The sequence below is a fragment of the Anomaloglossus baeobatrachus genome, chromosome 7 (assembly GCF_048569485.1).
Source record: "Anomaloglossus baeobatrachus isolate aAnoBae1 chromosome 7, aAnoBae1.hap1, whole genome shotgun sequence".
NCBI classification, from domain to species: domain Eukaryota; kingdom Metazoa; phylum Chordata; class Amphibia; order Anura; family Aromobatidae; genus Anomaloglossus; species Anomaloglossus baeobatrachus.
The window spans coordinates 144792989-144820240 of NC_134359.1; the positions used below are offsets into that span (position 1 = coordinate 144792989).

At 48.9% G+C, this 27252-nt stretch overlaps 1 protein-coding gene across 3 annotated transcripts in view; it reads right to left on the minus strand.

The window, feature by feature from the left end:
- LOC142245214 (glutaminase kidney isoform, mitochondrial-like) overlaps positions 1-27252 on the minus strand; it is a 1837395-nt gene that overhangs the window by 1085698 nt on the left and 724445 nt on the right. The window lies entirely within an intron of this gene.

The following is a 27252-nucleotide window of genomic DNA, read 5'->3' on the forward strand; positions in this document are numbered from 1 at the left end:
AGTTGACCGGAGGAGGTCGCAGCACCCTTTGAGAGAAAGGGAGGCCATGAGGCCGCTCTGCTGTCTCCTCCCTGACAGGAAGAACTGGTTGCTTATAGTCCCAGCATGTCTGTCTCCTGGTTGCCTGCTGATGATCAGGTGATGGTAATGCGAAGACTAGCCCGCAGAGAGCAGCGTCGTGTGAGAGCCAGACACCCCCTTGAGAAGCCCACCCCAGAAAGAGAGCAAGTGGAGGCCAGGGACCTGCAGGAAAAGCAGTCCCTGCGGCGGGCCAGACACCAGGCCAGATGTCCCCTCCACTGTGGAGTAGTGGAGGAATTCAACTGCCGCACAGGGTGGGGCTTTATAGTGGAGGCCGGAGTGAAGGAGGGGATCTTTGTCTCCAGACGGGATGTGCAGTCCCACCTACAGTGGGATCACCCTGGTCGTGATCTCTATGTATGGGATGTAGTCGAGTTCACAAGGCATATGGGAGAGAGAGGCTGGTTTGCCTTGGACGTGGTACAATGTCCGAAGGAAACCTAAGTGAGCTCAGACTCCATCCCCACTGCTTCTACCAGGTCCCGAGAGTCATCACCACCAGAGGACGCCCATGCTGCAATCTCCCATAATCAGAGCACTGAAAGAAAGAGCCCTGATCTTGAGAGAAGGAAGTCTGTCTAGATTAAAAATGTTTTGAAAATGTTCTTTGCCATGACCAGTTAGAGTAACATTAAAGTACATGTGCCCGCAAGAACTTTTGCGCGAAATTTCTAAATATTCTTAAGCACCAGGTTAAGTGCACTTAAAAATGGACCACAGGCTATGAACTGGCTATAGCCACAAACTCTCGCATTGTAAAAAGTTACATCAGTGGTACCAACCCTCAGAGTGTGCCTGTTTATGGGGAATGGCTATGCACCACCAGGGAGCACGCCTGTTTATGGGGCCTGCTCTACAACACTAGGGAGCACGCCTGTTTATGAGGCCTGCTCTCCAACACACGGAAGCTGGTACGCCTGTTTATGGGAAGGTCTGGGATACAGATGGCCCAGATCTGGTCACCAAAGGGACCGGTGATCTGCCTTCTGGAAGTTTCTGGGTGGGACCAGGACTTGTGGGTGGTGGTGGAATGGTACCTGGTATGTTTAAATGTAAATAACTCCCCTGTGTGGGAAAAGTTGTATTTACTCTTTTCTTGTCTTTGCAGACCGAGGACGTGCTGTTGATAACCGAGGGGGAATGTGGCATCCCTGACCTGGTCAGGCACCACTGAGTACTGCACCCATGCTGGGGCAGTACTTCCAGGTAATCCTGAAGGCTGGAATAGGGTATGTACGCACAGACACATAGCAACCAGGTCTCCCACACCTTGAGAGGGGACCCTTGGGCAGACCCAAGAGGGGGCTTGCCTCCACATCTCATCAAGGAGTGTAGTGAAGGGGCTAGGAGCTAAAGTTGCAGCGGCTGTCAGGAAATTAGGAGGAGAGCCAGTCTGGTAGCAGTGAGCGTGGTTGCTAGGAGACGCAGTTGCGCGCACACTCTAGTCAGACTCTGTACGTGAAGTAGCCGTTAGCGGGGGAGAACGGTGACCAGTCAGTGAGAAAGACGTTAAGGGAGTCAGTCGGTCGAGTACGAGGACTCCTGGTGACTAGGCACGTACGGGATACAGGTTCCCAGAGCAGGCTCAAGTTTAACTACCTGCTAAACCTGCCGGTGAGGGGAACTACAAGTCCCTCACCAACCATCTAGAGTCTGAGCCTCAGCAGCAACGAGGGGACCCATAAGAGGGATGAAGCCTGGAGCCATCTCACTTGGTCCACGCTGCCGGCAAATGGGCCAAAAAGGGCATCTATACATCTAAAAATGACTAAAGACTGAGACTGAGTTATTCTGGGACCTGTTGTTCTACCCACCCGAGCCCCTGGAGCCAGCCTCACTCACGGGAGGCCACACCATATGACTGCAGACTCCATCAGCCCCAGACACTCGTTAAATCTGCAGTGACGGTCACCCATATCCCTGACCGCAAACCGTGAGTGGCGTCACGACTCATATACATACCTGTTGCCAGAAATACCGAAAGAAGACCCTGTGGCATCCCTGAAGTTGGAGTGATGTCCCTGGGGCGACTACTGCAGGTGGGCTTCAAACTAGGAAGGTATTGGACTTGAGGCAGAAGTTGTGCACCTGACATCAAGTATTAATAAAAATTAAGTAACACTGAGACTGTGTTTTAATTTGAGCAAGCCACTATGTAGGTTCTCTAAGATAGGAAGCCCCCCAAAATATGCTAGCTTGTTGCTAGGAAGGTACTGGACTTGAAGCAGAAGTTGTGCATCTGACACCAAGTATTAATAAAAATTGGGTAACACTGACACTGTATTTTAATTTAAGGAAGCCACTATGTAGGTTCTGTAAGATAGGAAGCCCCCCAAAATATGCTAGCTTGTTGCTAGGAAAGTACTGGACTTGAGACAGAAGTTGTGCATCTGACACTAAGTGTTAATAAAAATTGGGTAAACTGATACTGTGTTTTAATAAGAGGAAGCCACTATGTAGGTTCTGTAGAGATAGGAAGCCCCACAAAATATGCTAGCTTGTTGCTAGGAAGGTATTGGACTTGAGGCAGACGTTGTGCACCTGACACCAAGTATTAATAAAAACTGGGTAACACTTAGACTGTGTGTTAGTTGCAGTAAGCCACTATGTACGTTCTGTAAGATATGAAGCCCCCCAAAATATGCTAGCTTGTTGCTAGGAAGGTACTGGACTTGAGGCAGACGTTGTGCATCTGACATAAAGTATTAATAAAAATTGGGTAACACTGAGACTGTGTGTTAGTTGCAGTAAGCCACTATGTACGTTCTGTAAGATATGAAGCCCCCCAAAATATGCTAGCTTGTTGCTAGGAAGGTACTGGACTTGAGGCAGAAGTTGTGCACCTGACACCAAGTATTTTAATAAAAATTGGGTAACACTGAGACTGTGTTTTAATAAGAGGAAGCCACTATGTAGGTTCTGTAAGACAGGAAGTCCCCCAAAATATGCTAGCTTGATGCTAGGAAGGTACTGGACTTTAGGCAGAAGTTGTGCACTTGACACCAAGTATTAATAAAAATTGGGTAACACTGAGACTGTGTGTTAGTTGCAGCAAGCTACTATGGAGGTTCTGTAAGATATGAAGCCCCCCAAAATATGCTAACTTGTTGCTAGGAAGCTACTGAAAAAATCCTATAGCGATTAGCGAGGGGTTGCCATGGTCGCACAGGCATGTGAAGTTCAGTTAGGAGCAAGTTGGGAAAGAAATGGTTAATTTATTTGATGTTTGTCAGGTGAGATGACGTAACGCGGACAGCTGAGAGAACTGGTTTGAACCAGCTGTTGCGCGCCTTTTTTCCTGGGGTGTGATTGGTAGTTCAAAAATTTGTGCGGGAAACAACAGTATATATATGAGTGACAGACTGGTCAGCTGGCAGTCCAGCTGATGAAGATTGAAGAGACATGGAAGCACTCGTGCAGCAGCTGTTAAGAAGTGCCGGAGAACGGGGCGGCGAGGAGTGTCTGAAAGCCTGCGTGGAAGTCGCTTCTCCGCCGGCATTGTCAGCTACAACTGAAGCAGAGTCTCTGGCGGAGGTGCCGCCGGTCATGAATGCGGAGTCGACAGTGGAGATGACTGAAAAGAATCTGCGGAGAAAGAGGAGAAGAAAAGAAGCGTACTCACCGCCAGCGGCTTCATCGCGGAAGAGTGCAGCAGAGCGGAAGAAGACGTCAGGATCCAAGTCTCGCGGGGCGACATCGCGAGATCGGCAGCGTCATCAATCCAGGACTAGAATCGCCTCAGCAGGAAGTTTGCCAGGTCAGCTAATCCGAGCGTATGAAAGAAGATGGCTCTCCCAGGGAACGGGAGCGCAGCAAAAGCCGGAGTGTTCAGCCGCTGCCAGCGCAAAAGAGCAATACTAGGGCAGCTGCAGCACTCAGGGCCTGGGTGGGCGGAATGCCTGCTCCGTCGGTGGGGCATGAAGAGGAGGCTGGAGTCCAGAGTTGCCCTGAAGCGGATCCGTATGCTTCCGGGACTGGGTCCAGCGACGACGGGTCTGGTGGAAGCCTTCAGCAGCAGGATGGCAGGAGGGGTGAGATGCTTTCTACCCCCTTTCCTGTGCAGAACATTTTCCCCAATAATTTTAAAGATGCAGTGTTTAACACATTAGTGGAGATTTAAAAGGGAATAGTCAAGAGTTACCTTTGGTAAACACTTTAGGCAGTAATAGAGCCCAAGGTATTTCTGATGCTTTTCTTAAAGAGGTTGTCACATGTGATTTATCGCCGCTTGGCTTTCATTTGAGTGCCTCTGTTAAGGAAAGGATCTGGAACGGGGAATTCATTCATTTATTCATGTTACTACCAGTGAATAGGGAACAGCAGCATAAGTCGGATAGGAAGGATGACAAGCAAGATAATGAAGATAGGAAAAAGGTTCTTAGGTCATTTAATAATTAGGTCCAAGCCTTTTCGATTTATGCTGCTGTTCTAGGGGAAAAGAGATCTGAATTGTGTAGCGGTTTGTTTCAACACGTAGACATCATACTGGACGCCTACCGCAATTTTGGTGGCACAGCATGGTTGATGTACGATGAATCATTTAGGCAAAAAATGGCAGTTCCTTCAGACTGGATGAAGGATGTTGGGCTCTGGTTAAATTTGATGCTCCCACAGAGAAACAATTCGGTAATACATAATTCTCAGGGTATGAAAAAAGGGGTGTGTTTCGCGTATAATGAGACTTCATGTAAATGGTTTAACAATTGTCGATTTCAACATGAGTGCTCATTTTGCGGCGGAACACACCCCATGTCTAAGTGTTTTAAAAAGAATGCCCAAACCAGTGCCAGGGGACTTCCCTCAAAAAGCAGCTTAGTAAAAGCATTGACGCCAGTAAAGGTGGAAAGAATGTGTCCATGGCTCGACCTTTTCCCAGAGAGGGTGAAGAGTGAGTTGGTGTTAAAAGGTTTCACGGATGGGTTTTTTGTGCCAGAGTTTAAAGGGTTAGGTTGTTGTATGTTTGAGAATTTGGTTTCAGTAAAGGAACATCCTAATATTGTGAAGGAGAAAATTGAAAAGGAAGTGGAGGCTGGCAGAGTTGCTGGGCCATTTAGTTCTCCTCCGTTCATTAATTTTAGAGTTTCCCCATTAGGATTTCTGCCCAAAAAAGAAATGGGTAGTTTCAGACTTATCCATCACTTGTCATATCCAATGGGATGTTCTTTAAATTACGAGATTGACCCTGCTAGTACATCTGTAAAATACGCATCTTTTGATATGGCAGTAGATTTGCTTAGACGTTTTGGTAGAAATGCTTTATTGTCAAAGGCTGATATTTGTCACGCTTCCCGGTCCCCTGGCCCCGTCCTCCGGTTCCCGTGGCCCACTCCCCGCTCCCCAGCGGCGTTCCCTACTTACCACTCCGGTCCCGGTCTCCTCTTCCCCGCCTGCGGCCTCCATGCGTCCAGCTCCCCGCTCCCGGCGCTCCTCTGTGACATGGGACTCCCAGCCGGGCGCTCCTGCTTCCTCCTCACCGCTTCCTGGACTGGCTTCTGGCACACAGGCCTCGCGCATGCGCATTAGGGCGCGCGCGCGGTCATTGACCTTTTCTTAAAGGGCCAGCACCCAGAAACAGGATATTGCATAGACAGGTACAGGGTATAAATTGTGAAAAAATAACCTGCTGTAACTAAATAAAAGCATAGTGCATATAAACATAGGGTACTTAGTAAACACTGTTTTTGATCAAAAAAACATAAAGCTATCCCACCAACGCCAAGGCGAGCTGGACATTTCATTCTGTGAATCCCCCTGACTGTGTGTGTCCTGTTGGGACCCGGTTGCTCTCAGCCCTTAGCCACATTGAGGCCTATTTTAGACCCATGGTAAGGTTTTAATATTAGAGAGTGTAGGTACTATCCCAACTGGGTACACCTTGGCGTTGGTGGGATAGCTTTATGCTTTTTTTGATCAAAAACAGTGTTTACTAAGTACCCTATGTTTATATGCACTATGCTTTTATTTAGTTACAGCAGGGTATTTTTTCACAATTTTTTCCTTGGTTTCTCTTTATCTTATGGCCAGTGTGAACATGGTCTCACAAGTACCATGTATACCATCTCATACTCCGGCTCACTTTTTTGTTTTTTTGTTTTTTGTTTTTAGGTACAGGGTATATAAGAGTTCTCCTTCCTGGTGGGCGGGGCCTGTTCTACGTGTTTAGCAAGCTAGTGTTCAGGTCCCCGTATTGCTTTGCCCTGTGCTTTGCCTTATATTAACCCTGTCCTGTCTCGTAGAGCCTATCCTGCCACGCCAGTCGCTCCGAACCAAGTCCATCCCTGGACCCTGACGGTGACTTCGGCGGATGTCCCACCACCTCTGCAGCTCCGCCAGTCTCCAGTCTCTGGCTCCATTCGGTGACCCGTTCCATCGCTCAGCAGGTTCCGGATTCTGCCTGACTCTACAACCCGGCCTCGGACCCTGAGCCTTGTCACCCGGACTACCGTCCAGAACTCCATGGGTTCAGCATCATCCACCTTTCCTGCTTCTCTACTGACTGTCCAGCTACCTATAGTGCTCCGGCTGCCGTGCATCAGGACCCTCTGGCGGGGTGACCAGCTTGGCTGCCTTCTCAGGGGAAATCGGTGTACGGTCCAGTGCTTCCACCACCCGGACGTAACAGCTAGAACAGGCCATGGATCCCGCCGAAGCACTAGCGGCCTTGCAGCAGGAACTCACACGCCAGCATGAGACCCAGAACCGCATGCTGAACTTCATGTCTTCTGTGGACGCCCGCCTGAACACGCTACAAGCGTCGGCCACATCCTCGGCATCTCGAGCTTCCACTGTACAATCCACGGCCACTGCTTCCGTGGCAGATTCCTCGGATGCTTCCGGACTTCGTTTGGCCTCACCACCCCGGTACGCCGGAGATCCCAAGACCTGCAGGGGATTCATCAATCAATGCTCTCTCCATTTCAAGCTGCTGCCGCACTTGTTTGCCTCCGACCAAGCCAAGGTCGCGTTCATGATGTCCCATCTAGAGGGAGAGGCATTGGCCTGGATGAACCCCTTGTGGGAGAAGGAGGATCCGGTGACCACCAACATCCAGGAATTCCTGCAGGCATTTCGTGGCACCTTTGACGAGCCCGGACGCGCCTCCGTGTCTGCCTCATCTCTCCTCCAGCTACGTCAGGGGACTCTGACGGTGGGCCAATATGGCATCCGTTTTCGCACCTTGGCTTCGGAACTCGGGTGGAACAACGAGGCACTAACCGCCGCCTTCTGGGAAGGACTCTCGGGTCGTATTAAAGATGAGCTGGCTGGACGTGACGTGCCTTCCACCCTGGATGCCCTGATTGCCCTAGCGACTCGAGTGGATCTTCGCTTTCAGGAACGATCCAAGGAAGTGTCCCGCGAGAGGCGTCCGATACGGCACTCCTCCCCACCATAGAAGTCCATCACTTCCCAGTTGGCGTCACCTGGCGTGTCTACCTCCGAGCCCATGCAGCTTGACCGCCTGAAGCAGTCGGAACAACGCCGAGCGGAACGACTAGCAAAGGGTCTCTGCTTCTACTGCGGTGGTGGCACACACCTGCTACGCTCTTGTCCCGAGAAGCCGGGAAACTCCAAAGCCTAGGCTTGGTAGGAGAGGCCACCCTAGGTGCTGGGACTCTCTCAGACTCCGTTACCTGGACTATACAAGTCACTACAGAAGAGACCCAATTCACGGCAGAGGCGTATCTCGATTCCGGAGCAGCAGGCAACTTCATCCAGCAGGCCATGGTGGATAAGTACCAGGTGCCTGTCCTCCCACTAGAGAAACCGCTGGTGATCGCCTCTGTTGATGGGAAACCCCTCTCTGACACCGTCTCCCTGGTCACCAAGCCTGTGGAAGTAAGGATCGGTGCTCTGCACACCGAGAAGATCACCTTCTACGTCCTTCCGTGCATGTCTCATCAGATCCTGCTGGGACTTCCATGGTTACGGACACACGAACCATCGGTCAGCTGGAGTACAGGTGAAATCACCCGATGGGGCTCCTCGTGTCACGAGAGATGTCTGAAATCCATCCAGCCCGTCCGACGACCTCCGCTTCCAGAGTCTCTACCAGGACTGCCTTCTGCCTACTGGTCCTTCACGGACGTGTTTGATAAAAAGGAGTCAGAGGTGTTACCACCTCATCGTCCCTATGACTGTGCTATCGAGTTACTGCCAGGAACTACGCCCCCTCGAGGACAGATATACCCCTTGTCCCCTGCTGAAACACGAGCTATGTCTACCTATATCACCGAGAGCCTAGCTAAGGGGTTCATTCGGAGGTCCTCGTCCCCTGCCGGAGCGGGGTTTTTCTTCGTCAAGAAGAAGGAAGGTGATCTGCGCCCTTGCATTGACTACCGGGGATTAAACCAGATCACCGTAAAGAACAAATACCCTCTGCCGCTTATCCCTGAACTATTCGATCGGCTCCGAGGGGCCCGAGTATTCACCAAGTTGGACCTTCGTGGGGCCTATAATCTGGTTCACATTCGCTCTGGAGACGAATGGAAAACTGCATTCAACACTCGGGATGGGCACTATTGTGTATTGAGTATTGTGTCATGCCCTTTGGTCTGTGTAACGCTCCGGCCGTCTTCCAAGAACTGGTGAACGACGTGTTCAGAGACCTCCTCTATGTCTGTGTCGTGGTGTATCTGGACGACATCCTGGTCTTCTCTCCGGATCTACAAACCCATCGAGAGAACGTGCAGCTAGTTCTCCAGAGGCTTAGAGAGAATCGTCTGTACGCCAAGTACGAGAAATGCATCTTTGAAAAGTCGTCTCTTCCCTTCCTGGGTTATGTAATCTCGGACACTGGCCTGCAGATGGACCCAGAGAAAGTGTCTGCCATCATCAACTGGCCTCCTCCTTCCGGACTGAAGGCTATCCAACGCTTTCTCGGCTTTGCGAACTACTACCGTCAGTTCATCCCGCATTTCTCTGCCTTGACTGCACCTCTCTCTGCCTTGACTAAAAAAGGAGCTAATCCTAAGGACTGGTCTCCGGCGGCCGATGCCGTGTTCTGCTCCTTGAAACAGGCGTTTGCTTCTTCCTCAGTTCTCCATCGCCCTGAATTGAACCGACAGTTCACCTTAGAGGTGGATGCCTCCTCCTCAGGAGCCGGGGCAGTGTTGATGCAGAACTCCCCCTCCGGAAAGATGGTCACATGTGGATTCTTCTCCAAGAGCTTCTCGGCACCCGAACGCAACTACACCATTGGGGATCGGGAGCTACTGGCCGTGAAGCTGGCCTTGGAGGAATGGCGCTACCTCCTGGAAGGAGCTGTATACCCTGTAATCATATACACGGACCACAAGAATCTGGAGTACCGGCGGTCTGCCCAAAGACTAAATCCACGACAAGCCCGCTGGTCCTTGTTCTTTGCTCGATTTGATTTCCAACTCCATTTTCGGCCTGCGGATAAGAACGTGCGGGCAGACGCTCTGTCCAGATCCTTCGTGCCCGTGGAGTTGGAGGAGGAGACATACCAGCCCATCATCAACCCCAGTAAAATCATTCCGGTGACTCCTGTCGCTCTAACTCAGATACCCCCTGGGAAAACCTATGTCTCAGATACTGACAGACAGAGAGTCCTGCACTGGGGCCATGCTTCTAAGATCGCCGGCCATGCTGGTTAGAAGAAGACTTGGAGCACGATTGTCCATCACTACTGGTGGCCGTCCCTCCGTAAAGACGTCGCAACCTTCGTCTTGGCCTGTCCATCCTGTGCCCGGAACAAGACACCCAAGCACCTACCCTATGGACGTCTTCTGCCTCTGCCCATTCCTTCCGTTCCGTGGCAACATATCGCAATGGACTTTATCACGGACTTACCCTTATCCTCCGGACATACAATCATATGGGTTGTGGTGGATCGCTTCTCAAAGATGGCCCACTTCGTTCCCATGGCTGGACTGCCCTCTGCCCAGGAGCTAGCTGACTCCTTCATACAGCACATATTCCGATTGCATGGCTTCCCCGCACACATAGTGTCTGACAGAGGAACTCAGTTTACCTCGCGCTTCTGGAGGGCTCTCTGCAAACATCTAGGAGTGTCCTTGGACTTTTCTTCGGCCTACCATCCTCAGTCGAATGGCCAAGTGGAACGGGTCAATCAGATCCTGACCTCCTTCCTGCGCCACTACGTCAACATCCATCATGACGATTGGTCCACGCTCCTACCTTGGGCTGAATTCTCCCATAACCAGCACATCAGTGAGTCTACCTCCAGCTCTCCCTTTCAGATCGTGTATGCCTTCTGTCCCGTTGCCAGTATCCTTGGCTTCCGACGTCCCCGCAGCAGATGCTCTGGTTCGGGACTTTTCAGCTATATGGAACTCTGTCAAGTCATCCCTAGAACGTGCTTCATTGCGGATGAAGAGACATGCGGACAAGAGGCGCCTGGATCCCCCGTGTTTCTCCCCAGGTGATCTGGTCTGGCTTGCATCCAGATATGTCCGATTGAAGTTACCCTCGTACAAGTTGGGTCCTCGCTACATCGGGCCGTTTAAGATCATCAGCAAGATCAATGCAGTCTCCTACAAGCTGCAACTCCCGGCCACGATGCGGATACCCAACTCCTTCCATGTCTCCTTACTCAAGCCTGTTGTCCTTGGTCCCTTCTCCGCTGAGGTCGGTGCTGCTCCCCCTCCTATTGCTGACGATGACATCTATGCGGTAAGAGATATCGTGGCCATGAAGACCGTGCGAGGTCGGCAGTACTTCCTGGTAGACTGGGCGGGTTATGGTCCCGAGGATCGGTCCTGGGAGCCCCGAGAGAATGTTGGCACTCCTCTGATTCGTGCCTTCCTGTCCCGCTTGCGGGGGGGGGGCGTGGGGGAGGGGGTACTGTCACGCTTCCCGGTCCCCTGGCCCCGTCCTCCGGTTCCCGTGGCCCGCTCCCCGGCGGCGTTCCCTACTTACAACTCCGGTCCCGGTCTCCTCTTCCCCGCCTGCGGCCTCCATGCGTCCAGCTCCCCGCTCCCGGCGCTCCTCTGTGACATGGGACTCCCAGCCGGGCGCTCCTGCTTCCTCCTCACCGCTTCCTGGACTGGCTTCTGGCACACAGGCCTCGCGCATGCGCATTAGGGCGCGCGCGCGGTCATTGACCCTTTCTTAAAGGGCCAGCACCCAGAAACAGGATATTGCATAGACAGGTACAGGGTATATAAGGGTTCTCCTTCCTGGTGGGCGGGGCCTGTTCTACGTGTTTAGCAAGCTAGTGTTCAGGTCCCCGTATTGCTTTGCCTTATATTAACCCTGTCCTGTCTCGTAGAGCCTATCCTGCCACGCCAGTCGCTCCGAACCAAGTCCATCCCTGGACCCTGACGGTGACTTCGGCGGATGTCCCACCACCTCTGCAGCTCCGCCAGTCCAGTCTCCAGTCTCTGGCTCCGTTCGGTGACCCGTTCCATCGCTCAGCAGGTTCCGGATTCCGCCTGACTCTACAACCCGGCCTCGGACCCTGAGCCTTGTCACCCGGACTACCGTCCAGAACTCCGTGGGTTCAGCATCATCCACCTTTCCTGCTTCTCTACTGACTGTCCAGCTACCTATAGTGCTCCGGCTGCCGTGCATCAGGACCCTCTGGCGGGGTGACCAGCTTGGCTGCCTTCTCAGGGGAAATCGGTACGGTCCAGTGCTTCCACCACCCGGACGTAACAATATTAAGGCAGCTTTTCGTTTGCTGCCAGTGAGCCCATCAGGTTTTAATTCGTTAGGTTTTTGTTTTGAAGGTAAGTTTTATTTTGATATGTGTTTACCTATGGGTTTTTCTTTGTCCTCTTTGTATTTTGAAGCTTTTTCATCTTTTTTTACAGTGGGTTTTACAATATGAGTTACCAGTAGGGGGGAGTTATTCATTATTTAGATGATTTTTTTTGTTCATTGGTTGTAGTCAGTCTTCAGTTTGTCTTGATTTATTATTAAAATTTATTGATCTGGCCAGGTTGTTTGGCATTCCATTAGCTGATGAGAAGACTGTGTTTCCGTGTTGCAGGTTAGAGTTTTAAGGGATTATTATAGATTCAGAAAAAATGGAGTGTTTGTTACCTGATGAAAATATCGCTAAACTGAAACGCTTGATTAGGGAGATGTTAGTAAAAGAAAAAGCAGTTTTGAAAGATTTGCAGTCATTTCTTGGCACATTGAACTTCGCTCTAAGGATTATACCGATGGGCAGAGTGTTTTCCAGGAGCCTTTATGACGCGACAAAAGGTGTTAACTCTCCGCAATCGCACATTAGGCTTACTAGGAATATTAAAGAGGATTTGTCTATCTGGTTGGAGTTTTTGCAGGATTTTAATGGCATTTCTTGTTGGCAAGAAGATTTTCGGTCGTCAGAATCTCTATCTTTTTGTACGCTGATGCAGATAGTTCTCTTGGTTATGGGATAGTTCTCCATAATCGCTGGTCTGTTGGATGCTGGCCTGAGTCATGGGTCCAGAACGGGGTAACTAAGAACATTACGGTGATGGAATTGTTTCCGATTTTGGTAGCAGTTGTAATTTGGGGTCAATTTTTAGCGAATAAAAGGATATTTTTTCTGTCTGACAATCAAGGGGTGGTTTTCTGCATCAACACACTGTATTCAAAATGTTTTTGGGCGTCAAAGATATTGAGACATCTTGTTTTAATGTGCTTGAAGTTTAATATTTGGTTAAAGGCGGCACTTGATAAGAATAAAAATAGGAACAGTTTGGCTGATTGTCTTTCTCGCCAGCAGTGGGTGAAGTTTCGGCATCTGTTACCCGATGCCGATCAAGACAACACACCTTGCCCTCCTCATCTATGGGACATTCTATGGGTTTGATTGGTGGGGTAATTAGGAATTCAGTGGCTGGCAGAACATGGGCTGGTTATTCAGTTGCATGGAAGAAATGGTATTATTTTTGCCTGTCAAAAATGTGAATTTTTTTAAGCAAACATGGATTCAGCTTTAGTATTCATAAAGGGGTTATTAAAAGAAAACATTAGTTATGCTTCACTGGCGAAGGTTATTGCCGGGGTTTCATTTTTTCTGAAACTATATGGTAATCCCCCATTGAATAGTTTCTTTGCAGTGAAGCAAGTATTAAAAGGTTTAAAAAGATCAGGTTGTCACCCGGATAAAAGATGTCCAATTTCTTTTAAATTACCTGGGAAGTTATGGAAAGTATTACCACTTGTTTTGATTCATTTGAAACTTGCCTATTTAGAACGGCTTTTGTTCTTATGTTTTTTGCTGCATTGAGAATTAGCGAGTTGGTAGCTATTAGTAAGAACTAGTTGTCTGGATTATCAGCAAGCGATGTGGTTCTATCGAGTGATCGGTTATTGATCACTCTTCAGAGATCGAAGATGGACCAACTAGGTAAGGGTCGTGTAATCTCATTAAATAAAGTGTTGGATTCAGAGTTATGCCCAGTTAGTAATGTGCTTAGTTGGTTTCAATGTCGTCCTATGGTGCCTGGCTCCTTCCTGGTTCATGCCAATGGGGAACCAACTACCATATTTCAGTCTAACAGTGTTCTAAAAAAATGTCTTGTTAAATTGAATATTAGTTCCCAAAAAATTTCTTCCCATTCATTTAGGATTGGAGCTGCCACAGAAGTGCCAATGCTCGGGTTAGGCGATGACACAATGAAGTGCATTGGCCGTTGGGAATCAAGGAGGTTCAAGTCCTATATTTGTCCTAATTTATTGTTTTAATCATTTTCATTTTAGGGCCATTGACGGTATGGATTGTAGGACATTCTTATATTTATTGGGCTCAGAAGAGAGCTAGGCGCAGGAGCTATACAGAAAATGTATCTTTTCAGCAGGAATATATTCACATTTTTTGGTTTGGGTACAGGGGCCTCCGGTGGTTAAATCTGGTTAATGTGTTGAATGATTTGATCTCTAATGCATCTTTTCCTGATTTAATCATCATTCACTTGGGAGGTAATGATATTGGTAAACTAAATACACTTGAAATGTTATTTAGGATGCGTAGAGACTTAATGAGTATAAAAGGCAGGTTACCAGATACTACATTGGTATATTCAGAGATGGTATCGCGTTTAGTCTGGAACATTGGAGGGGTGTTCCTTTATGAATAAAATAAAAAAGAGGATTAATAGGGAGCTAGAAAAATTTTTTAATGTCATGGGTGGTTTTTCATACCGACACATAGACTTGGAGGGTTTACACCAGGGTTATTTAGACAAGATTGGGTTCACCTGTCGGACATAGGTTTGGATATTTTTAATGTAGGTTTACAGTCTGTGATTGAGAAGTGGCTGTGTGGTTTGGGGTGGGGGGGGCACGACTCTTTAGTCGTGTCCTTGTGGAAAAATCACCCAGATCTTCTAGGTGGATTTGCTTGTTAATTGTGCATTTTGGTTGCATAATGGTGTAACATTATGCCTTTATGTTTTAAAAAATATGTTTATATGTTGTTGGTATCTTTGATGATTAATGGATTTTTATTGGTTACTCTTAATAAACCATCACAGCCACTTTTCCTCCATACGCTGTATGTGTCTATTTATTAATTTATTTAATTATTTAATGTAATTGGTTATTTCATTATGCCTTGTGCTATCATGGACTTGAGGCAGAAGTTGTGCACCCGACACCAAGTATTAATAAAAAATCCAGTGACAGCGGGTAACCTCAGTGACAGCTCAGCTGATCGCACGGCTGTCTTCATTAGCTGCGTGGAGGTGACCGGAGCGGCTGTGTCTTCTGCAGCTCCAGTCACCTCCATGCAGCAGTGCTGGAAGCGACGCTGGAGCATCCTGGATTACGCCGGACATGGAGGGCTTTTTGGGGCTGATTAAAGTGGTTAACCAGGGTATATGTTTGTGTTTTTTATTTCTAATAAAGGATTTTTCAGGTGTGTGTGTTTATTTACTGTAATTTACAGATTAATTATGGAAGGTGTCTCATAGACGCCTGACATGATTAATCTAGGACTTATTGGCAGCTATGGGCTGCCAATAACTCCTTATTACCCCGATTTGCCAACGCACCAGGGCAAATCGGGAAGAGCCGGGTACAGTCCCAGAACTGTCGCATATAATGTATGTGGCAATTCTGGGCGGCTGTTGGCTGATATTGTTAGGCTGGGGGGCTCCCCATAACGTGGAGCTCCCTATCCTGAGATTACCAGCCTTCAGCCGTATGGCTTTATCTGGCTGGTTTTAAAATTGGGGGGGACCGCACGCCGTTTTTTTAATTATTTAATTATTTATTTCACTACACAGTATAGACACGCCCACCGGCTGCTGTGATTGGGTGCAGTGTGACACCTGTCACTCAGCGTGGGGGCGTGTCTCACTGTAACCAATCATAGGCGCCGGTGGGCGGGGAAAGCAGGGAATACGAGATTGTTTAATGGGCGGCCGGCTTTTTCAAAACAGTAAAAGCCGCCGGAGCAGTGTGAACGCCGTGCAGCGCCGGACATCGGGGATTGGTGAGTATGAGAGAGGGCTGCTAACTTCAGTCACTTAGGAGATTAGCGGTCACCGGTGAGTCCTTCACAGGTGACCGCTAATCAGGGCACGACACAGACAGAGCCGCAGCATGACCGTGAAGTCGGTGAAGTTCACCCGAGTTCATTCTGACAGTGCGGCTCTGTCTGTGTCTGCTGTCATCTGCCATTCAGCTCTGCTACATGGCTGTCTGTGTCTGCTGTCAGCGGCCATGTAGCAGAGCTGAATGGCAGATGACATAGTAAAAACGCATCCCTACACATTACACACGCTTGGCAAGTCAATAAATAAAAAAAAAAAAAAGGTGCCCAATGCATACGTCACAGAACACATGATCTAAAGGATCGCACACAAAATTGATCAATTTAACATAGACTACTAACGCACGTGTGACAGCAAATGAACGACCTACGTGCAATCTCATAAGATCCCGTATGCAACCTGGGCGTGTCACATCGCAAATGCGATTGTACAACTAATTGCAACGTGTAAAGTGGGCTTTACTCATCTCCCGTGCCAATCTTTGAAGGACCCGTACCTCGTACTCCCTGTGTTCCAGCTGCCGTGCATTTAGGCCCTTTGGTGGCGTGACCAGACAGTCCCTGTATAGGGGTTAGCTCTTAGTTGCCTCACCAGGGGAGTTCGGTGCCCGGTCCCCTGAATCCACCTCCAGGACATTACACTATCTATTTATCTATCATGTATGTATCTATCTATTATCTGTCCTGTGTATATATATAGATAACCAAATCTTCCATTGTTTTTCAATACAGGCAGTAGCTCAGTGGTAGAGCTGCTGCCTATGGAACAATGAGCTTCACAGTTCACGGGTTTGAGTCCTGGCCGCCCCTGATAATCCAGAGCCCATGATAATTTAATTTATTCACTGCATTGAGGGGAGGAGCCGGGACATCAGCTGTGAGCTGCGGGGCTGCGGGACACACCTCTAAAATCGGGGCAGTTTCGCAGAATCCGGGACGGTTGGGAGGTATGAAGATGCACTGCACAGAGGAATCATAACAGCTTTGCCCTTGGTGGTGGAAAAATCTTTTTCTTCCTGTATACCACAAATTACAATCTGTTCTCACTTCCCTAACAGCTTAGTGTGTTAAGTGGATTCCCAAGTGAAAGGTCACTGTTTCAAAACAAGGAGCAGCCACAAAGAAGAATTCTCAAGAAAAGAGAAACAGCATCTAGCTCTTTAATGCGGTCTGTCAGCTAAGAAAATCACCAAACTGTATCATGTGAGTGAAATGACAGTTCGAAGAATACAAAAGGAAGTCCGTCCATCCATTCAAAAGCCAAGAGGTAGACGTCCAGGCAAAATATTAACGTCAACAAGTCGGCTCAGCACAAGTTTTATTAGTTCTGGAGCGATCGTATGCTTTGTTATAGTGAAATCACAGACGTTTATGCAAGCACAGTGTGATGAACGTTACACACAAGTCTGAAATGATTGTCCAGAACAAGATGAACAAGCCTTAACTTCAATATCATCAAGAACCGTCAGCTTGAGTTTGCAAAGAAGTATGCAAAGTGGATAGTAGAAGATCGTAAATGAGTAATTTGGAGCAATATGACACTAGACTATGCTTTGATGGGTGCAAATAACTGTAACATTGGCATTCTGGTTGCATTCATACGCCGATACCTCGGTGCATCCTAGTACAGGTGTCCCTGCACTCTCCTCCCCTCTACTCAGCTGGGATACAATTGTAGTTTTCTTTTGGCTGCTTGCATGGTTCCCTGCTCTGCCACACTGCCACTCACATGATGTTTGGTCCTCTGCTGTCCCCTACGGCCATCCACGTGTGTTTGGTCACTATGCCTCAGGCCATGAGCTTGTCCTGCTAGGTTCAGGGTTAATGCCTAGGGTGTGCGCACCTTTCATTGGTGTCCCCAGCCTATGGCTGGGAGGCATCTGGTATAAAAGTTCCCCTTCCCTGATGGGCGTGGCCGAGCAACTGCTTTAAGTTATTAAACCTAGCTCTGTGTTGGTCCTGCCATGTTGCTCTGGTCTGCCTATAGTTTTGATATGCTGATGTCGGTCCTGTTCATGTGTTCCCCTGGTACCAGTCTGTATCCTGCTCCTGAATTCCTGCTGTTTTCTGTACCTGAGACCCTGCTGTGTCCTGTTCCTGTAACCCTGCTGTCAATAAAGTCCTGTTTGTCTTTTAAGCCTGAAGTCTGGAGATCCTGCTGTGCCTGCACCACCCTGCAGCAATCCAAACGTGCTGTGCCTGCACCACCCTGTTGCAGTCCAAGCCTGCTGTTTCAGCACCACCTTGCTGCGGTCATTGCTTATTGTGCCTGCAGTACCCTGCTACAGTCTGTGCCCATCTGTGTTGCTGCTGCCGCTCAAGTGCTGGAGCCTTACCCGATATCCGAGTCTGATGACCTCTGTCTGATGTCTGGAGCCTTAAGGCCCCGTCACACTAAGCAACATCGCTAGCAACATCGCTGCTAACGAACAACTTTTGTGACGTTGCTAGCGATGTTGCTGTGTGTGACATCCAGCAACAACCTGGCCCCTGCTGTGAGGTCGTTGGTTGTTGCTGAATGTCCTGGGCCATTTTTTAGTTGTTGCTGTCCCGCTGTGAAGTGCACATCGCTGTGTGTGACAGCGAGACAGCAACAACTAAATGTGCAGGCAGCAGGAGCCAGCTTCTGCGGAGGCTGGTAACCAATGTAAACATCGGGTAACCAAGAAGCCCTGTCCTTGGTTACCCGATATTTACCTTTGATACCAGCCTCCGCCGCTCTCACTGTCAGTGCCGGCTCCTGCTCTGTGCACATGTAGCTGCAGCACACATCGGGTTAATTAACCCGATGTGTGCTGTAACTAGGAGAGCAAGGAGCCAGCGCTAAGCATTGTGCGCTGCTCCCTGCTCTGTGCACATTTAGCTGCAGCACACATCGGGTTAATTAACCCGATGTGTGCTGTAACTAGGAGAGCAAGGAGCCAGCGCTAAGCATTGTGCGCTGCTCCCTGCTCTGTGCACATGTAGCTGCAGCACACATCGGGTTAATTAACCCGATGTGTGCTGTAACTAGGAGAGCAAGGAGCCAGCGCTAAGCATTGTGCGCTGCTCCCTGCTCTGTGCACATTTAGCTGCAGCACACATCGGGTAATTAACCCGATGTGTGCTGTAACTAGGAGAGCAGGGAGCCAGCGCTCAGTGTGCGCTGCTTCCTGCTCTCTGCACGTGTAGCTGCGTGCGCTGGTAACCAAGGTAAATATCGGGTTGGTTACCCGATATTTACCTTAGTTACCAAGCGCAGCATCTTCCACGCGGCGCTGGGGGCTTGTCACTGGTTGCTGGTGAGCTCACCAGCAACTTGTGTAGCGACGCTCCAGCGATCCCTGCCAGGTCAGGTTGCTGGTGGGATCGCTGGAGCGTCGCAGTGTGACATCTCACCAGCAACCTCCTAGCAACTTACCAGCGATCCCCATCGTTGTTGGGATCGCTGGTAAGTTGCTTAGTGTGACTGGACCTTTACTCGATGTCCGGTTTGTGATGACCTCTTCCCGATGCCTTGCCTGATGACTTCCTGTGTCTGTCCTGTTACTGAGTCGATTGTCCTGTGTTCCTGTTTATCTCCTTGGCCGGAACTAGCCAGTATTCCTGATCAATCCTGCCTGAGTTTCTGGTCCGTTCCTGTGTCCTGGGACCAGCATGATTCTGACCTGTTCCTGAACTGTACTATGTTCCCATGCCAGTCCTGTCTCACCCTGCCTGTCCCCCTGTCCTGTGGTCACCCAGCCCCAGCTCAGTTGCTACAGTCCCTGAATGTCGTCCTTCCCTTCCCTTGCCTGGGTGGGTCTGGGTCTCCCCTGTGGTTCTGTGGGTCCATTGGGACACGCCGCCCCCGTGCTCTCCACCCCATCTCCTGGCGATGAGCGTGACAATAACATTTTGCCTGTACTGTGAAGCCTCAATAGCCACATTGCAGAGCAATCATATTGAGTGTGGAGCAGCGGGGATCTCGTAGGGACCATTAATGAGTGGGGGCTAATGGGGACTATTATACTGAGTAGTGGTTTGGTCTGAACCATTATACTGATTGGGGAGCATCATATTGACAGGTATGATGTGAGTGTCTTAATTTTGAGTAGGGGGCTTTGGTAGCCCTCATGCTATGTGAGTGACAGTACGAGCCTTATGCTGAGTGGTTCAATGTGGGGGTCATTATACTGAGTGGGCAGTTATGGGGACAATTATATTGTCCGGTGGCTCCCATTCTGAGCAGCGTCCTGTGGAGACGTTCATTCTGTGTTGAAGGAGGCTGTGAGGACCCTCATTATGTGGGTGTTACGTCCCCATCGGAGTCCGCTCCATCGACTTCTGCTACAATCACCAGGCGACGCTGTGTTCCTGCCATGGATAGTGCTGGTGGTGGGAGAGGAGTCAATGCCAGTGAAGCTGGTGGGTGCAAGGTCCGCTCATTCACTGGGTTGGGTTTCCATGGGATCTGCAGTACCACTGGCTGACTGTATGTGGCATGTGTCTTCCAGCTGAAGTTACCATCATTCAGCTACAACCAATTGGAAGACACCACACTTTTCTTATTCCCCCTCCTGTCTGTTGGCCACCGCCAGAGATAGTTCTGTATTCCTGGTTCCTATTCTGTTTGTATAGTAATTCCTGTGCGCTGACCTCTGCTTGTTTTCTGACTACCCTCCTGCCTGTCATTTTTGTACCTTGCTGCCAGTCCCGGATTTGACCTCTGCTTTGTTTCCTCATTATGCCCTTTCCTGCTGATTCTGTTCCTGTATTGCATCTCCTAGTTTTTGACCCTGCCTGACTAACACGCACTACAGCCTACCACAGGTGGTGATCTCTGGGGCTCTGTGTAATTCCAAATCCCTGTATAGGAGTTAAAGGGTTGCAGAGTTCTCAGGGTCCTGCTTGGTGAGCGGCTTTCCTCTAGCCTCCCTTTACAGACAGTCTGAGTCTGTGGCTCCAGGCAGGAGTTACAGTGGGGGACCTAATACTGAGATAGGGCTGAAAGCGCCATCATACTGAGTGAAGGCTGTGAGGGCCATCATGCTGGCATGTCATAATACTGTGTGTGTGCTGGGAAGGCTATGGGGGGGGTATTTAAGGGGCATTTAGCTGTGGGGATATTATCCTGTGTTAGTGGCACTATAGGGACATTATACTTTGCTGGAGGCACTGTAGAGTCATAATATTGTATGTATGGGGTGAAATTGTGGATGATGATTCACTGTGAAGATACCATACTCAGTGTGTGCGATTGGGAGCATTTTTGGAAGCATCACAGTCTACAGTGGCCATAAAAAACCTATAGCTGGTGAGAACACTGAGGGGCGTCAAAATGGACATAATTACTCTGCACATGCCACAATTAGAGATGGGCGGGCTCCCAGATACCCGGAAACGGCGAGTCCCTATTCACTTTTTTAAAACATCTGGATCCGCTCCAGAATCTGGCCCCCATATAAGTCTATGAGGATCATAATCCGAAGATTAAAAATAGTGGTAGAAGAGATAGGGGAATGGGAGTAAGCGTGCTGTATGTTCCAAGGCCCCGGCATGGCTGCACGCTGCTCCCAGGCCTCACATTCACTTCCTGGACCACTAATTACAGTCAGAGGTGAAGTCAGACATGCTTGCACCCTAAGTAGCAGCGTGTTAGCTGACTGCATGCAATCACAGGTGACAGGACGGCAGGTGGGCGGGAAAAGCACTGTAACTGAAGGTGCCCTGACACTCTAGCATCTACCGTGAGCCTAGAATGTATGGGCTCCTTCCAGGTTAGTGGGCGTAACTCACTTGGTTGGTTGGCGTCGCAATGTTTCCTCTCGTCCACCATAATAATGCAAAGGGGACTTCGTCCCCCTGCACACACCCCTTCTAGGGGCCTTACCCCCACCCCTCCATTTCTATTATAAACAACTCCATGCCTACGTGGACTGTGATAGGGACTGTGTCATGTGATAGGGATGTGTTGAAATTATGTCATACCTTGAAGGAGCCAGTACACTCTAGCATCTACTGTCAGTATTGTAGTATAAAAATAAACAAACAAAATAATTGGCGCAGGGTCCCACTATATTCTGATATCTGGCATCCGGGCAACTTTGAGACCACACGGAACCGGATTTTTACAGTCCGGGTCTGCCCATCGCTAGCCACAATACATTTTCAACTACTGGTTTATAAAAGTTGGCAGATATGACTCAATTTTATTTTTTTCTTTCAGGAGGGGGGAAGCAATTAGAATTTTTGCTATGGGGCCTTGAAATTTCCAGGTACACCACTGTTTCCAATTATATAAAACATGCACATATGTGTCTATTTACAGGGTAGACTTTTAAAATACGTACATATGTTTCTGTTACTAAACTAAGGGGTACTTTGCACGCTGTGACATTGCTAGCCGAAGCTAGCGATGCCGAGCACGATAGTACCCGCCCCCGTCGCACATGCGATATGAAGTGCGAGCTGCTGTAGCGAACATTATCGCTACGGCAGCTTCACACGCACATACCTGGTCGGCGACGTCGCTGTGACTGCCGAAGAATCCCTCTTTCAAGGAGGCAATGCGTTCGGCATCACAGCGACGTCACCGAGACGTCACTAAGCGGCCAGCCAATAGAAGCGGAGGGGCGGAGATGAGCGGGATGTAAACATCCCGCCCACCTTCTCCCTTCTGCATTGCCAGTGGACGGCGGGCGCAGGTAAGGAGATGTTTGTCGCTCCTGCGGCTTCACACACAGCGATGTGTGGAGCTGCAGGGACGACAAACAACATCGTACCTGCGGACACACTGACAAAATAAAAATAACCGACGTGACACAGATCACCGATTTTTGACTGTTTCACCCTCGTTCATCTTCTCTCCTAGGCTTTACATGTTGCGAAGTCGTTACCGGCGCCGGATGGGCGTCACTTTCGATTTGACCCCGATGATATCGCAGTAGCGATGTCGCAACATGCAAAGTACCCCTAAGACTTAAGGGTGCTGTTACAGACTTTCCCTTGTTGCGGAGTTTTGTGACATGTTCTGGGTCAGAGTCTCACTTTGTCTTTTGGGACTCTGCAGATTAAATTAATTCCAGCATCTCCTGACTCTTGGACAGGTGTTTCCAGTGGGGGCCAAACCCAGATTCTATTAATACCCTCTACGTCCACTAGAGGGTGCTGGTTATTTTCCGTTCATTTGGAAGCTTGGCCATGAGATGGAAGGGGCTGAGGAACTCTCTCTCTTGTGCTTTGGGATGCAGCATTTTCAGGTGTGTCTGTTTATTGTATGATAGTTTTCCAGCAGCTTGTCCACTTCCCTCCTTTTTATGTTGTTTTCTCTCATGCACTTTAGTGGCTCCATTGTGTGTGGTTGCTCTGTGTACAAGTAGTTTTTGTTTTGTTTTGCTACCCCTGTCTGTCCATATATGTTGGTGGGGTGTAGTCTTCTCTTCTTGCCTATTCCACCCAGGTGGTGAGTTGTGGAGGGGGTTCATAACATCAGGGACAAAGACAGGAGATACGGCCTAGGTAGGAGGCCCAGACCTCCCTACCATTAAGGGTACCTCCGGACGTTAGGGTGAGCTCAGGGGCCCCAGCTTTAGGGCCAGTATAGGCTTCCCTGGAGTCACTAAAGACATCAGTGACAGGTGCAAGCAAATCAGAAACGCATCAGCTTTTAATTCAATGCTTGTGAGATTTAACCCCATAGCGACGGCCTAACGTCTCAAGACGTCGGAAAAACAGGGTACTTATTCTGTTCCGACGTCTTGAGACGTCAGGCCGGAAAAAGCTTGTAGCGCCCCCCAGTGACGAAAAATCTCGGGGGTTTCAGCTACCGGAGGTAGCTGAGACCCCCCAGATTATGAATCGGGGTGTTTTTTTTGGACCCCGTTAATGCGATCGCCGGTATACACCGTATACCGGCGACAACATTAAAAAAAAAAAAATGGCCGGTAAAATTGATTTATTTCTCATCTGACGTGATCAAACATGTCAGATGAGAAATAAATATAATCCTCTAGTGCCCCCAAAGCCCCCGGTACCGGAGAGTCCCCCCACCACCCCTACCCCCCCTCCGGAAAATCCAAGATGGCGCCGACGCGCGCTGAAAACTCCCGCCGCCGCCGCCTCTGCATTCATTTCCCTCCGATCTGAAATGATCAAACATTTCAGATCGGAGGGAAATGTCCTCCCCCTGACCCCTCCTCCAGTACACCGGAGCTCTCTGGTCCCCGGAGCCCCCTCCGGTTCTCCAGAGCCGCCTCCCCCCTCCCCCCTCCGGAGCGTGGAAAATGGCGGCCGCATTCATCCTACTCTTTCTGCCGCATGTGACACGTCACATGCGGCAGAAAGTTGTCCCCAGGTCCCCCCGTCACCCTCCGTCACCCCCCCCAGCCCCCGGTCATACGTTACCTGTCTGCTGGTGCTCCGGCCCCGCGATCACGCCGCCTCCTTCTCTTGAATGCTGGCGGCGCATGCGCAGACAGCGGCTGTCAGCTGGATCCCTGCAAGCAGGGATCCTGCTGACGTCGCTGATGCACAGGCTCCACTGTGGACCGGGGGAGGGTGAGTGCAGTGATCTGCAGCCACACTCCTCACATGGAGAGGCTGCTGTTCCAGAAAATGGGGGGTACGTTCTGTGAGCGTGCCCCTCATATTCTGGAATGAGGTTACTGCAGGTCACTCTGCCCTAGGTTGGACCGGGGCAGTGTGAGTGCAGTATTCTCAGATTACTGCACCCACACTGCTCATGGAGAGCTTGCTCTTCCAGAAAATGGGGGATACGTTCCCTGAACGTGCCCCCCATATTCTAGAAGATCCAGAGACGGCGTGGGACCTCAAAAATGGATTACAGCGACCGAAATTTATTTATTTACAATAAATTGGTAAAAGAGGAATGTTTCGGGGAGTTTTTTTTCAAATAAATTTTTTTTTTGTCTTTATTTTTTTCTATTTCTTGACTGGGTTAGTGATGTCGGGTATCTGTTCAGATGCCGTGACATCACTAACCCCAGGGCTTGATGCCAGGTGACATTACAGCTGGTATCAACCCCATATATTACCCCGTCTGCCACCGCACCAGGGCGCGGGATGAGCTGGAGCGAAGCGCCAGGATTGGCGCATCTAATGGATGCGCCACTTCTGGGGCGGCTGCGGCCTGCTATTTTTAGGCTGGGAAGAGTCCAATAACCATGGCTCTTCCCACCCTGAGAATACCAGACCCCAGCTGTCTGCTTCACCTTGGCTGGTGATCTAATTTGGGGGGACCCCACGTTTTTGTTTTTTTTTTAAAAAACGCCTGGGGAGCCCTCCAAATTGATCACCAGCCAAGGTGAAGCTGTCAGCTGTGGTTTGCAGGCTACAGCTGTCTGCTTTACCCTAGCTGGCTATCAAAAATAGGGGGGACCCCACGTCGTTTATTTTAATTAATTTTTTGGGGGGCTAAATACAAGGCTAGGCACCCTTTAGTGCCACATGAAAGGCACTAAAGGGCGCCAGCTTAGAATATGCAGGGGGTGGGACGTTATATTTGTTTGACATCTATCCATTCATCCATTGTAGCATTTTAGGCTGTGCGCCCACAATCGGGATTTGCAGCGTTTTGGGCGCAGAGTGTTTTCCCTGCGTCCATAACGCTGCATTGTGCAGTAGAAGCACAGTGGAAGGATTTTTAGAAATCCCATGCCCAATGTGCTTGCCCAATGTACTTCTCTTCTCCGCAGCATAAACCGACCTGTGGCGCAGCTTCCCGAGCCTCAGCATGTCAATTTATGCTGCGGAGATGAGTGTTCTCTGCAGGTAGCATAGAGCTCCACAGCGGCCTGAACCCAAATCGTGGGCATGGGCAGCTGCGTTCTCCCGTGGACAACACTCACATCTCTGCAGGAGGCTGACACTGTGTACTAGACGCCGTGTCGCTGGATCATGGCCACATAGCCTAAAAGTGAGACATTTGTTGCTACAGCAACATTTTTGTGAAGTACCTGTGGATTCAAAATGCTACTATACTCCTGAATAAAATCCAGTTTCCAAAATGGAGTCACTTGTGGGGGGTTTCGAATGTATAGGTACCCAAGGGGCCCTGCAAATGTGACATGGTGCGCGCAATTTATCTCAACTTTTCCAGAATTCAAATGGTGCTCCTTCCATTCCAAGCCCTCCCATTTATCCAAACAGAGGTTTTTGGCCACATGTGGGGTATCCCTGTGCTCATAAGACATTGGATAACAACCTGTTGGGTCCACGGTTTGTTGTTGTCTCTTGAAAAAGTGAGAAATTTGATGCTGAAGCAACATTTTTGTGAAAAAAATGAAAATTTTCAATATGGCAACCTAAGCTTATCAAAATCTGTGAAGTATTCGTGGATTCAAACTGCTCACTATACACCTAGATAAAAGCCTTGAGGTGTCTTGTTTCCAGAATGGAGTCACTTGTGGGGGACAGCCACTGTTTAGGCACCTCAGGGGCTCTCCAAATGCAACCTGGCGTCCGCTATTGATTCCAGCCAATTTTGCAGTCAAATGGCACTCCTTCCCTTCCGAGCCCTGCTGTGCACCCAAACAGTTGATTTCCACCACATATAAGGTATCGCCAAACTGAGGAGAAATTGCACAATAAATGTTATGCTGAATATTTTCCTTTTACTCTTGTAAAAAAAAAAGCTACCTGGTTGAAATAACAATTTTGTGGTAAAATTTTATTTTTTTTTTTTCATGGCTCAACGTTATAAAATTCTGTGAAGCACCTGGGGGTTCAGGGTACTCACCAAACATCTAGATAAATTCCTTGAGGGGCCTAGTTTCCAAAATGGGGTCACTTGTGCGGGGTTTCTGCTGTTTAGGTACCTTAGGGGTCCTCCAAATGTGACATGGTGCCCGCAATCTTTTTCAGCCAAATTTCCTTTCCAAAATTCAAATATTGCTCCTTTCGTTCCAAGCCCTCCCATTTGTCCAAACAAAGGTTTCAGACCACATGTGAGGTATCACCGCGCTCATAAAAAAGTGGTTAACAAACCTTGAGGTCAAATTTTTGGAATTACCTCTTGAAAAAGTGAGAAAATTGATGCTAAAGCAACATTTTTGAGAAAATTATTAAAATTTTCAATATGACAACGTAACGTTAACAAAATCTGTGAAGTACCTGTGGATCTAAAATGCTCACTATACCCCTAGATAGAATCCTTGAGGGGTCTAGTTTCCAAAATGGTGTCACTTGTGAGGGATTTCTTCTGTTTAGGTACCTTAGCGGACCTGTAAATGCAACATGGTGCCCGCAATCTATTTCAGCCAAATTTGCTTTCCAAAATTCAAATATTGCTCCTTCTGTTCCGAGCCCTCCCATTTGTCCAAACAGAGGTTTCTGATCACATGTGGGGTATTGGCGCGTTCATAAGAAAGTGGGGAACAAGTTTTGGGGTCCATTTTGTTGTGTTATTTCTTCTAAAAGTGAATAAATTTGGGTTAGAGCAACATTTTTAGGTAAAATTTAATTTTTGCTTTTTTTTCATTCCACATTGCTTTTGTTCATGTGAAGCACCTGAAGGGTTAATAAACTTCTTGAACGTGGTTTTGAGTACTTTGGGGGGTGCAGTTTTTAGAATGGTGTCACTTTTGGGTATTTTCTATCATCTAGGCCTCTCAAAGTCACTTCAAATGTGATGTGGTCCCTAAAAAAATGGTTTTGTAAATTTTGATGTAAAAATGAGAAATCGCTGATAAACTTTGAACCCCTCTAACTTCCTA